The sequence below is a fragment of the Phocoena sinus genome, chromosome 4 (assembly GCF_008692025.1).
Source record: "Phocoena sinus isolate mPhoSin1 chromosome 4, mPhoSin1.pri, whole genome shotgun sequence".
In the NCBI taxonomy this organism is placed as follows: Eukaryota; Metazoa; Chordata; class Mammalia; order Artiodactyla; family Phocoenidae; genus Phocoena; species Phocoena sinus.
In genome coordinates, this window is record NC_045766.1 from 101,957,223 (window position 1) to 101,966,911 (window position 9,689).

Here is a 9,689-nt window from a genome sequence, read left to right on the forward strand (position 1 = left end):
TTCATTTCAGTTATTGTATTGTTCATCTTTGTTTGTTTGTTCTTTAATTCTTCTAGGTGTTTGTTCTTTAATTCTTCTAAGTCTTTGTTAAGCATTTCTTGCATCTTCTCAATCTTTGCCTCCATTCTTTTTCCGAGGTCCTGGATCATCTTCACTATCATTATTCTGAATTCTTTTTCTGGAAGCTTGCCTATCTCCACTTCATTTAGTTGTTTTTCTGGGGTTTTATCTTGTTCCTTCATCTGGTACATAGCCCTCTGCCTTTTCATCTTGTCTATCTTTCTGTGAATGTGGTTTTTGTTCCACAGCCTGCAGGATTGTAGTTCTTCTTGCTTCTGCTCTCTGCCCTCTGGTGGATAAGGCTATCTAAGAGGCTTGTGCAAACTTCCTGATGGGAGGGACTGGTGGTGGGTAGAGCTGAGTGTTGCTCTGCTGGGCAGAGCTCAGTAAAACTTTAATCCTCTTGTCTGCTGATGGGTGGGGCTGAGTTCCCTCCCTGTTGATTGTTTGGCTTGAGGTGACCCAGCACTGGAGCCTACAGGCTCTTTGGTGGGGCTAGTGGTGGACTCTGGGAGAGCTCATGCCACAGAGTACTTCCCAGAACTTCTGCTGCCAGTGTCCTTGTCCTCATGGTGAGCCACAGCCACACCCTGCCTCTACAGGAGACCCTCCAACACTAGCAGGTAGGTCTGGTTCAGTCTCCTGTGGGGTCACTGCTCCTTCCCCTGGGTCCTGATGTGCACACTACTTTGTGTGTGCCCTCCAAGAATGGAGACTCTGTTTCCTCCAGTCCTGTCGAAGTACTGCAATCAAATCCCACTAGACTCCAAAGTCTGATTCTCTAGAAATTCCTCCTCCTGTTGCCGGACCCCCAGGTTGGGAAGCCTATTGTGGGGCTCAGAACCTTCACTCCAGTGGGTGGACTTCTGTGGTATAAGTGTTCTTCCACCCAGTGGTTATGGAATTTGATTTTATTCTGATTGCACCCCTCCTACCATCTCACTGCAGCTTCTCCTTTGTCTTTGGATGTGGCGTATCATTTTTGGTGAGTTCCAGTGTCCTCCTGTCAATGACTGTTCAGCAGTTAGTTGTGATTCTAGTGTTCTCACCAGTCCATTAGTATTTTGTTTTAAAATATCATCCCTTGAGGCAATGAAGCCTGTACCTTCTTGTACATCAGACTTTAGTGTTCTGTTCTCATCCCATGTGCCTTGATGGGGGGCATGGGGGGAGGGGAGGGGGGAATATGTGTGTGTGTGTGTGTGTGTGTGTGTGTGTGTATATATGAGGAAGCTGAAGCCCAGTGAAGTTTAATGTTCTATTCTAGATATATATTTATTTACATATATATTTATGTACATATGTATTTATAAACGTGATGACAAACGAAAAATGGCTCCCTCCAACAGCTGATAAGCACTGGATAAGTCAATTCATTCACATCATGCAATTATTTAATACCTATGGTATTTAAGGCAGTGAACCAATAGTCAGAAGGTTCCATAACTAGTTCTATAGTCTTGATTCTGCCACTAACTCACTAAAACATCTTGAACAGGATCTTAACTTTCACTGGGTTTCAGTTTCCTCAACTATGAAGGGAGAGGCCTGGGCCAGACAACTAGTTCTAGTGTCCCATGGACCTGTGCCTCTCCTGTGAACAAAAGCGCAGCTAACATAGCTGATGTTCTAGCTTGAAAAGTAGACTGAACTCATATGAAATGAAAAACAATAATGTTTATAAAATACTAACCTGGATGACACAGTGTGAGAATAGTGAGGACCTGAAATGTCAGGAAAAGCTGTGTAGAAAATGCAAGTGATATTCCAATAGGTGTGATAAACAGAAAAGCTTTCCCATCAGCTTTTCTGATGGGAAAGGGAGTTACAGGCTTCACTGCCTCAAGGGATAATACTTTAAAAATACTAATAGACTAATAATGCAACTTCTTGATGAATTTCAGAGGTCCCAGAGTAATCATATCAGAAATGTTGGGGGTATATCTTTGAAACAAAAGAAGATGAATTATTTTCATAATTCTTGTTTGAAATGATTTGAATAAAAATATGGGGCAAAAGTAGGAAAGAAAAAGATATTTTAGGGGATCTTGCTCATTTTCCTTATTCAGACCTTTGAGTCAAATGCAAAAAAAGAGGCATCTGGCATCATTTCCAAATCACTATCTTTCTTATTGAAAATGCCAGGTCTGCAGGACCAAACCATATATATGCAAATTTGGCTTATATTCCTTTTGTTTTGTCACATGAGCAGGAACTACTTGCATGCACAACAGGCAATAAAGATAATTATTCCAGGGCTAGTCTGAGCTGACAAGATTACAACTCCCTCAGTCCCACCTGGGAAGCTTGCTGGGGAGCAGTGATTCCCCAAAAGAAACATCAGAGTTCTACTGTCCCACTTCCTTGGAGCATCCTTGCCAGACCATTATGGGGCTTGATTTTACACAAAAGAGATGATATTCCAGAGACAGAGCAAGGCATTCTTGAGGCTTGAAGGTACATTATGTTGAAATATGTGAAATTGCTTGGCTTCTACCACTGAATGGATTCTGAGGCCAAGCAGAGGTTCAGCATCAACTTCTTGTTGCAGAGTAATATATCTGCCCTGGGGCACAGGCAGGTTATCACCTGCAAAATCTGTGCCAGTCCGCAGAAAAGAAGCTTGCTATTTAGAAAGCACTCTTGCCAGAAATGTGCTGTGCCAGATGGACTACAACACACTTAGGAGACAATCTTTATTGGCAAGCAAACTAGGGAAGGCTTGATGTCCCTCTGCGTGCTTTATGCAGTCACTGCCCAAGAATCATTTGTGAGTGAATGACTGTGTCATTTTCATGATCTGTCTGTTTTTGTATTATTACTCATGGTCTTCCTTTCAACCCTCACCTAGTTCCCTACTCACTGATTCCACATACAGCCACAATAGTGTTTAGAAAGACCCATTTGGATTCTTCAACCACTGTCATTGATAAGTACTGATTTTCTTTTAAGGCATAAACATCCAGTGGAGATACGCATCTGAAAGACTGGATGAATGACTGCAAGTATGTTCCTCCAGATTCTAGGATAGCAACAGAAGGTAACTTTCATCTAGAACATATATACCAACTTAGTGAAACTCTATTACTTGTAGTAGTGTTTCTACTAATGTGGAAGATGACACTGTACTAAGCTAGAAGGAGCACTGGACAGGGTATAACATGAACAAAGTCCAACTTTGTCATGTACTAGCTATGACATTTGGAAAAGTTATGAGGGAGAGCAGAATACCCCACTCCAGAATATGCCACTTTGGCATGTGGATTATTTCGAGCTGAAGACAATTGGGGCTCATCAGACTCAAGAAAAGCTTTAGATAGGGGACCTGTATCAGGAAGAGAGCTATTATCCTGAATAACATTTTATACAGAAAGATTTAACTGTAAGACATAGCAACATTTGTTTACCCAACATTTGCTCTTCCCACCTTCCTGTGAATTGTCTTCCTTCCCTTTGAAACCCCAGGCCCCTACCCTCTACTCCTCAGCTCAGGATGGTATATAAGCCTCAATTATCTGACTGCTGGAAAGTCTCATATTTTTATGTGGCTTCCATACATATGAAATTTGTTTTTCTCCTATTAATGTATCCTATGTCAATTTAATTATTAGTCCAGCGAAAGAACACAGAAGGGAAAAGTTTTCCATCCTTAAATTTATATTGAACTCTTGTTGCCATTTAAATGAATAATAATATCTGTTCCAACACCTATCTTGCAGGAATGTTAATAGGATCAAAATAAAAGTATAAATATAAACACTTGGCAAACTTCAAAGATAGACAGATAGATGCCAGATAGATAGATGGATAGATAGATAGGCAGACAGTATCTTTACATTTAAGGCTTTTCTAGACCTGAATGTATCACTCCTTCACCTAAACTTCTAGAGAACTGATCATTACCATTCATTCATTTGAAATTTATAGATTTGAATTCTAATGCTATGTTTTATTCATTTCATTAAAAAATATCAAAACCCTACCCTGTGCCATATTCTAAGAGCAACCTCCTGCCACACAGAGCATAGAGCATTGGATATGAACAGTTTTTTTAACTCTTCAAGTGTTTGCACCTTAATCCTGCATCTATGCAATAAAGGGCCTAACTAAATGCCTTGTACATAGTAGGAGCTTAATACATCATTTCTATTTGAACCATGATTTTACCTGTCATTCATCAGATTGTCAATTAGGCAACTGATAACTATCAGTAGGGATTATCTGAGCAGTAAATAAAAGCTATTGTGTTAGAGGCCCTCTCCAGGCCTGCTGAACTCAGTTCCTGCCGGGTTTTATACAGTAGGAAAATTTTGCTGACAGCACATGCATATAGACTGGTCATACTTTTATGCCTGAGATGCATGTAGAATGCCTTATCTTTATCACAGGAGCCACAGATAATGTAGCAAGAAACTGCTGGTGTTAGAAACAAATTATACCTGGAGCTAAATCATCAGAGAAACTGGAAGTATTGGGTTGGCCAAAAATTTCGTTTGGGTTTTTCTAAGATGTTACAGAAAATCCCAAACAAACTTTTTGGCCAACCCAATACTTTTTGCAGTTATGCAGGCAATTTCAGAATGATATGGTTGAAGTGAAAAATCTGGGTAGCTTCTATTTAGAGGCACTGGAGACTTAGAAGAACTTCATTCAGGCCAGGCTGAACACCATTACCCACGGGAATACATCTCCCTTGGGAAATGGGAATTTTATAAGGTATGCCCATTGCACTGCTGCCGGCTTGAAGTCCTGTGTTTTCCCTGCTGAAAATGTATCACTTGAGTTTATAGCAGTAAAACATGACTTTTACAAGACTTGTGTGGCAGAGAACTCATTTCTGCTGAGGCTTAAATCCAGTCCGTAAAAGACTAATTCAGCAAAGGAAATGTGAATTGACAATAATATACCTCGGATAATTAAAAATAAACAGTAAAACAAAAGGACCTTCAAATAACCCAGCATATTCATCTATTCGTTCATTTATTCGCTCATCAGATAATTCTGAGCTTTAGAGGCAGGGGACAGAATGATGCAGGATATGCATGGTCTCTGCCAAAATGGAGATATCACTGCAGCTCACTGTTACAAAAATTCATATTTGGTATATGTTGGATTATAATTCCTAAAACACCTACATATGCTATAAACCTGACAATCTGCTATGTCCTAAGAGGTAATGCCAGGAGAAAGAGAAGGTAAATAAGAGAAGGTGAATATTTAATCTAGGTTGTGTCACTTAAGAGTTCTTGAAAATCATTTAATTCTTACCAAATCAATTTTTTGCAAAGTCAATATTCTCACGTTTAAGATATGGACTATTGTGTTATGAGAAATTGTATGTTAACTTCTTAGTGCATAGTAGTGCCTCAATAAATGATAGCTATTGTTAATGAATGTCTGTACTCTAGATGCATTGCATACCTTCACCTACATAACCACTCCTCCAGCACACATATGCACAAAAATATACTAGAATGTAAGATTTGTGACAGCAAAGACTTTATGTCTTTTGTCTCCTGCTGGATCCCCTAGTCCCTAGAAAGGATTCTGGTACATACTGAAGACAGAAAAAATATTTTTAGTGAGTGAATAAATGAAAAATAGGAAGTATTGACTCCATTTTGAAGCTGAAAAAGTTGAAGTAGCCATACAAAGGTCCTATGATAAGATGCCTGTGACATAGAGAATCCCTCTGTACTTACTGCTGTATCCTGAGACTAAAGGATGGCTAACATGTGTTATGTTCCTGTTGACCTGATATTTTATGTTTCACTTTTATTCAATTAACTGAAGTTCGATCCGACTTCTCCATGCTTCTAAATTGGTTTAGGTCTTCTGTGCAAATAAGTACCAGTAGTCTACCACTTCTCAAGGGATCGGCTCTCTCAATTTACAGTGTTCCTAAACACACTGAGTAGACAGGCAGACATTGTTTTCAAATATTTCAAAGAAAAAGAACTAAAGAAGAAAAGTATCATTTAACACCATCTCTTCTTATTGATCCACACAGAATTCACTATATTTTAAAAATATGTAGTCTTTCATACACTCTTGAAGTTTGGAAAGTGCTGCCTGTTATAATTATATCTATTCCATCAGATATTTAATAATAATCAGCTCATTTTGCCACTTTTCTCATTCAAACAAAATATTAATTTTAAATGGTTTAAATCTTTAATAATGATTACAACTCATTTATTCAACAGGGATAGAATTTAATGGAGTGGCTCCTTGGTAAAACCCATAAAGAAGACAAGAGAAGTTAAAGGGGCAATCTTCTCCTACTTAGAATGAGCAGTATAACACAGGACCCTAGAAACACTTAGAAAATGATAGAGACAGCTCACGATTAAAAGCCATAATGAAAGAATATGATAATAAGTGTTATAGACATTAACAGTATGGAGAGATCGGGGGTTGGAATGATCAGAAAGTTTAACAATGGAGGAGGAACTTTAATAGGAGTCTTGAAAGATCTGTGGTCTCTCCCTACTCTCCACACTTATTTTCTAACCATTAGCTACAGTAATGAGCATGGTACATTTAGAGAACAGTAAGGAACCCTGCCTGGCAGATAGTTCAAATGCAGCCTTCCAGGCACTCTCACACAGCTACCAAACCGTTAGGCTAACAGCTCACACAATAACTCTTTGTAACCTGAGACACAGAGACTTAGGCACACCTCTCTTAATGCCAAGACCCTGCCAAAGGGTCAAGGGAGACTGGAGGGTACTGCACTTCAGTACCATTTCATAAAAAGTCCATATGAGAAGCTACGGTACCCTTAGTGGGAAATTTTTTTGTATCTTAACTTGTTCACTTGTAAGCACTAGAATAAGAACAAATTTTAAGGAAAAAATTCATAACAAAAATTAAATGGAGAATTATGCATTAGAGTTGATATTCCTACAAAAGCTTAATACTTCCTAGCGGTAGACTAATAATATCTACACACATGCCTGGGAAGCTCCATGGACAAGATACTACAAGCTAACTGAAGAGAGAGCTTTTATAGTCAGCCCTTGTTGAGAAGAGTCATAAATTACTAGTGACTAAGAATAAAATAATATGATTTTTCATATTGCAAAAAATGTGCACAGAGAATATGTGAGAGGAGAAAAATTATGAAATAGTTTCTTATAAAGGACAAATGTAGTTGTGATAGAAAAAAATATACATAACTAGTTGCTTATTTGACTTTCACCAAGGATCTAGCTAGCTCTAGAATTGTCTCCAGATGTAGACTGGAGTCCTAGCATTATAACAATCAAAAAAAAAAAAAAAAAGGGCTTCCCTGGTGGCACAGTGGTTGAGAGTCCACCTGCCGATGCAGGGGACACGGGTTCGTGCCCCAGTCCAGGAAGATCCCACATGCCGCGGAGCGGCTGGGCCCGTGAGCCATGGCCGCTGGGCCTGTGCATCCGGAGCCTGTGCTCCACAACGGGAGAGGCCGCAACAGTGAGGCCCGTGTACCGCAAAAAAAAAAAAAAAAAAAAAACGAGGAAGAAGAGGAAGAATCAGGAAATCTTCTAACCCCAAAGCAGGAGTCAGGAGTCTTATGTGCTAATCTGTTGCCAATTAATCCTATCAAGTGCTTACATCATACTAGTTCATTCTCAAAAATCCCCAAATCTCCACTTGGAAATCTGCTTTAGATTTTCCCCACACCACTTCCATCTTTTCTTTCTTTCATTTCCTTAAGCAATTCTCCAATTGTTCTCTCCTTTACTCAGCTGCCTATCCCAAGAATGTACAAGCAATATACCACCCCACTCCAAGAGCTCACTCATAACATTTGAGTCACACAATCCCCTCAGTCTCTTTGATTCATCTTCTGCAATTTCATGATGATGTATGCCAATAGACCTCTGTGGCCCTGAGAAAATTTGAGTAGGCAGGGCTCGTCCTTGTATACACCATAGTTCGTTTTCTGCCTTCCTACTGTGCTGTGCAGTTCTCTCTACTCTCAAATTCCTTGTTTCTCTTATATCTTGTCTACTCTCCCTGTGGCCAAAAGTTTTCCCCAGGAGGGAGTTAGCTATTAGTCATTTATACCTCTTTTGAGTCTAATTAAGAAAGATCATATCTCAGGATAATTACAACCTAAGCTCATCACGAATAACATGTTGAAAGGCTTGACATACAGGTAAGGATTCTAAATGACAAGAGTGGAAAAGATGTTTTCAGGGAATCCTTTCAGAAACGACATTTTCTATCCACCTGCTCCAGGTGGAAGATATGGTGAAACTTGCAGTCCTCTCTTCTTTTTCCTATCCTCTGAGTCAGAACTGCAGACAGCTTCCTTCCTTACTGAATTTACAGCTGAGTATTCACAGTTGACACCTGTCTGTCAGGTAAGTGTTGAACTCCTGGGAGGCACATCCAGGGGTTGGGGAGAAATTTATTCCAAAAGGATCATGCTCTTTATTAACATCAATCAGTCAACATCTGAACATCACCCTTCACTGTGACTCTACAGATTCCCTATGGGACATGTACTTACAATGCCTTGCTATGTCAGACTTTTCAGTCACTTAAAAAAAAAAAAAAAGAAAGAAAGAAAGAAAAAGGAAAAGGAAAGAGAGAACTAGTACCCATAACCTCATAAGCATTGCTTCTAGTGCCTAATTATTTGGATACTATGTGGTGCCCACTGATGGGTGGGGCGGGGAGTCAAATATATAGCATGTACATTTGTGAGAAATTCTGTGTTCTTATAAGCTTGAAATATAGACTTGTCACTTTTTTTTTTTTTTTTTTTTTTTTGCGGTACGCGGGGCCTCTCACTGTTGCAGAGCACAGGCTCCGGACGCGCAGGGTCAGCGGCCATGGCTCACGGGCCCAGCCGCTCCGCGGCATGTGGGATCTTCCCAGACCGGGACATGAACCCGTGTCCCCTGCATCGGCAGGCGGACTCTTAACCACTGCGCCACCAGGGAAGCCCTAGACTTGTCACTTTTAAAGTGATTTTGCTATATAATAGTACATGAAATGGAAAAGCAAAGGAGGGGCATTGATAAAAATTGTGAACCTCAATTATCTTCTAAAAAAAATACTCTTTGTACTAGTTTCATCTGTATTATAGACATCTAGAAGTCAGATCCAATGTAATATTCGTTTCCATTTCCCTAAGTGCATGTCACCAGGTACAAGGAAAGGGCTTAATAAAAATTTCTTTAAAAAAAATTTAATGGAGAAGTGTTGCTTCAAACAGACAGGGCAATGCATTGCATTCCAAATTCTATCTTTAGCAGTGATCACAGATAATCTACAGGCAAGTATTCTTTTTATTCATTACAGCAATACCAAAATACTGAAATAGAATAATAAGCATTCCTAGCTTACTCTTTTATAGCCCATTTTGCCCCAATTACCCATATAGTTATCAGAACATCTTTTTACTTTATGTTCAGTGTTAACTGTAGGTTATTCTATTTATTGAAACACACTCTCACAATTCACCTATAATTTAGAGAAGTTTTAGATAATACACTTTTTAAAATCACATACATTCCTTCATAAAATTTTCTAGAACATATATTCAATCTATATTCATAACTAATTAGCATACACCCTGACTTCAGAAAATATTTTTCCCACCATAGATTTCTTACAATTTTTAAATTAGT

At 39.1% G+C, this 9,689-nt stretch overlaps 1 long non-coding RNA gene across 2 annotated transcripts; it reads left to right on the forward strand.

The window, feature by feature from the left end:
* The first annotated feature begins 623 nt into the window (after positions 1-623).
* LOC116753646 lies at positions 624-8,829 on the forward strand. 2 transcript variants are annotated; one of them, XR_004349781.1, is made up of 3 exons: positions 637-683; positions 3,013-3,100; positions 8,290-8,829. It is a non-coding gene; the product is annotated as an uncharacterized LOC116753646 (long non-coding RNA). The 2 variants fall into 2 exon arrangements; XR_004349780.1 differs by lacking the exon at positions 8,290-8,829 and having other exon boundaries at positions 624-683; positions 3,013-7,346.
* The last annotated feature ends 860 nt before the right edge of the window (positions 8,830-9,689 follow it).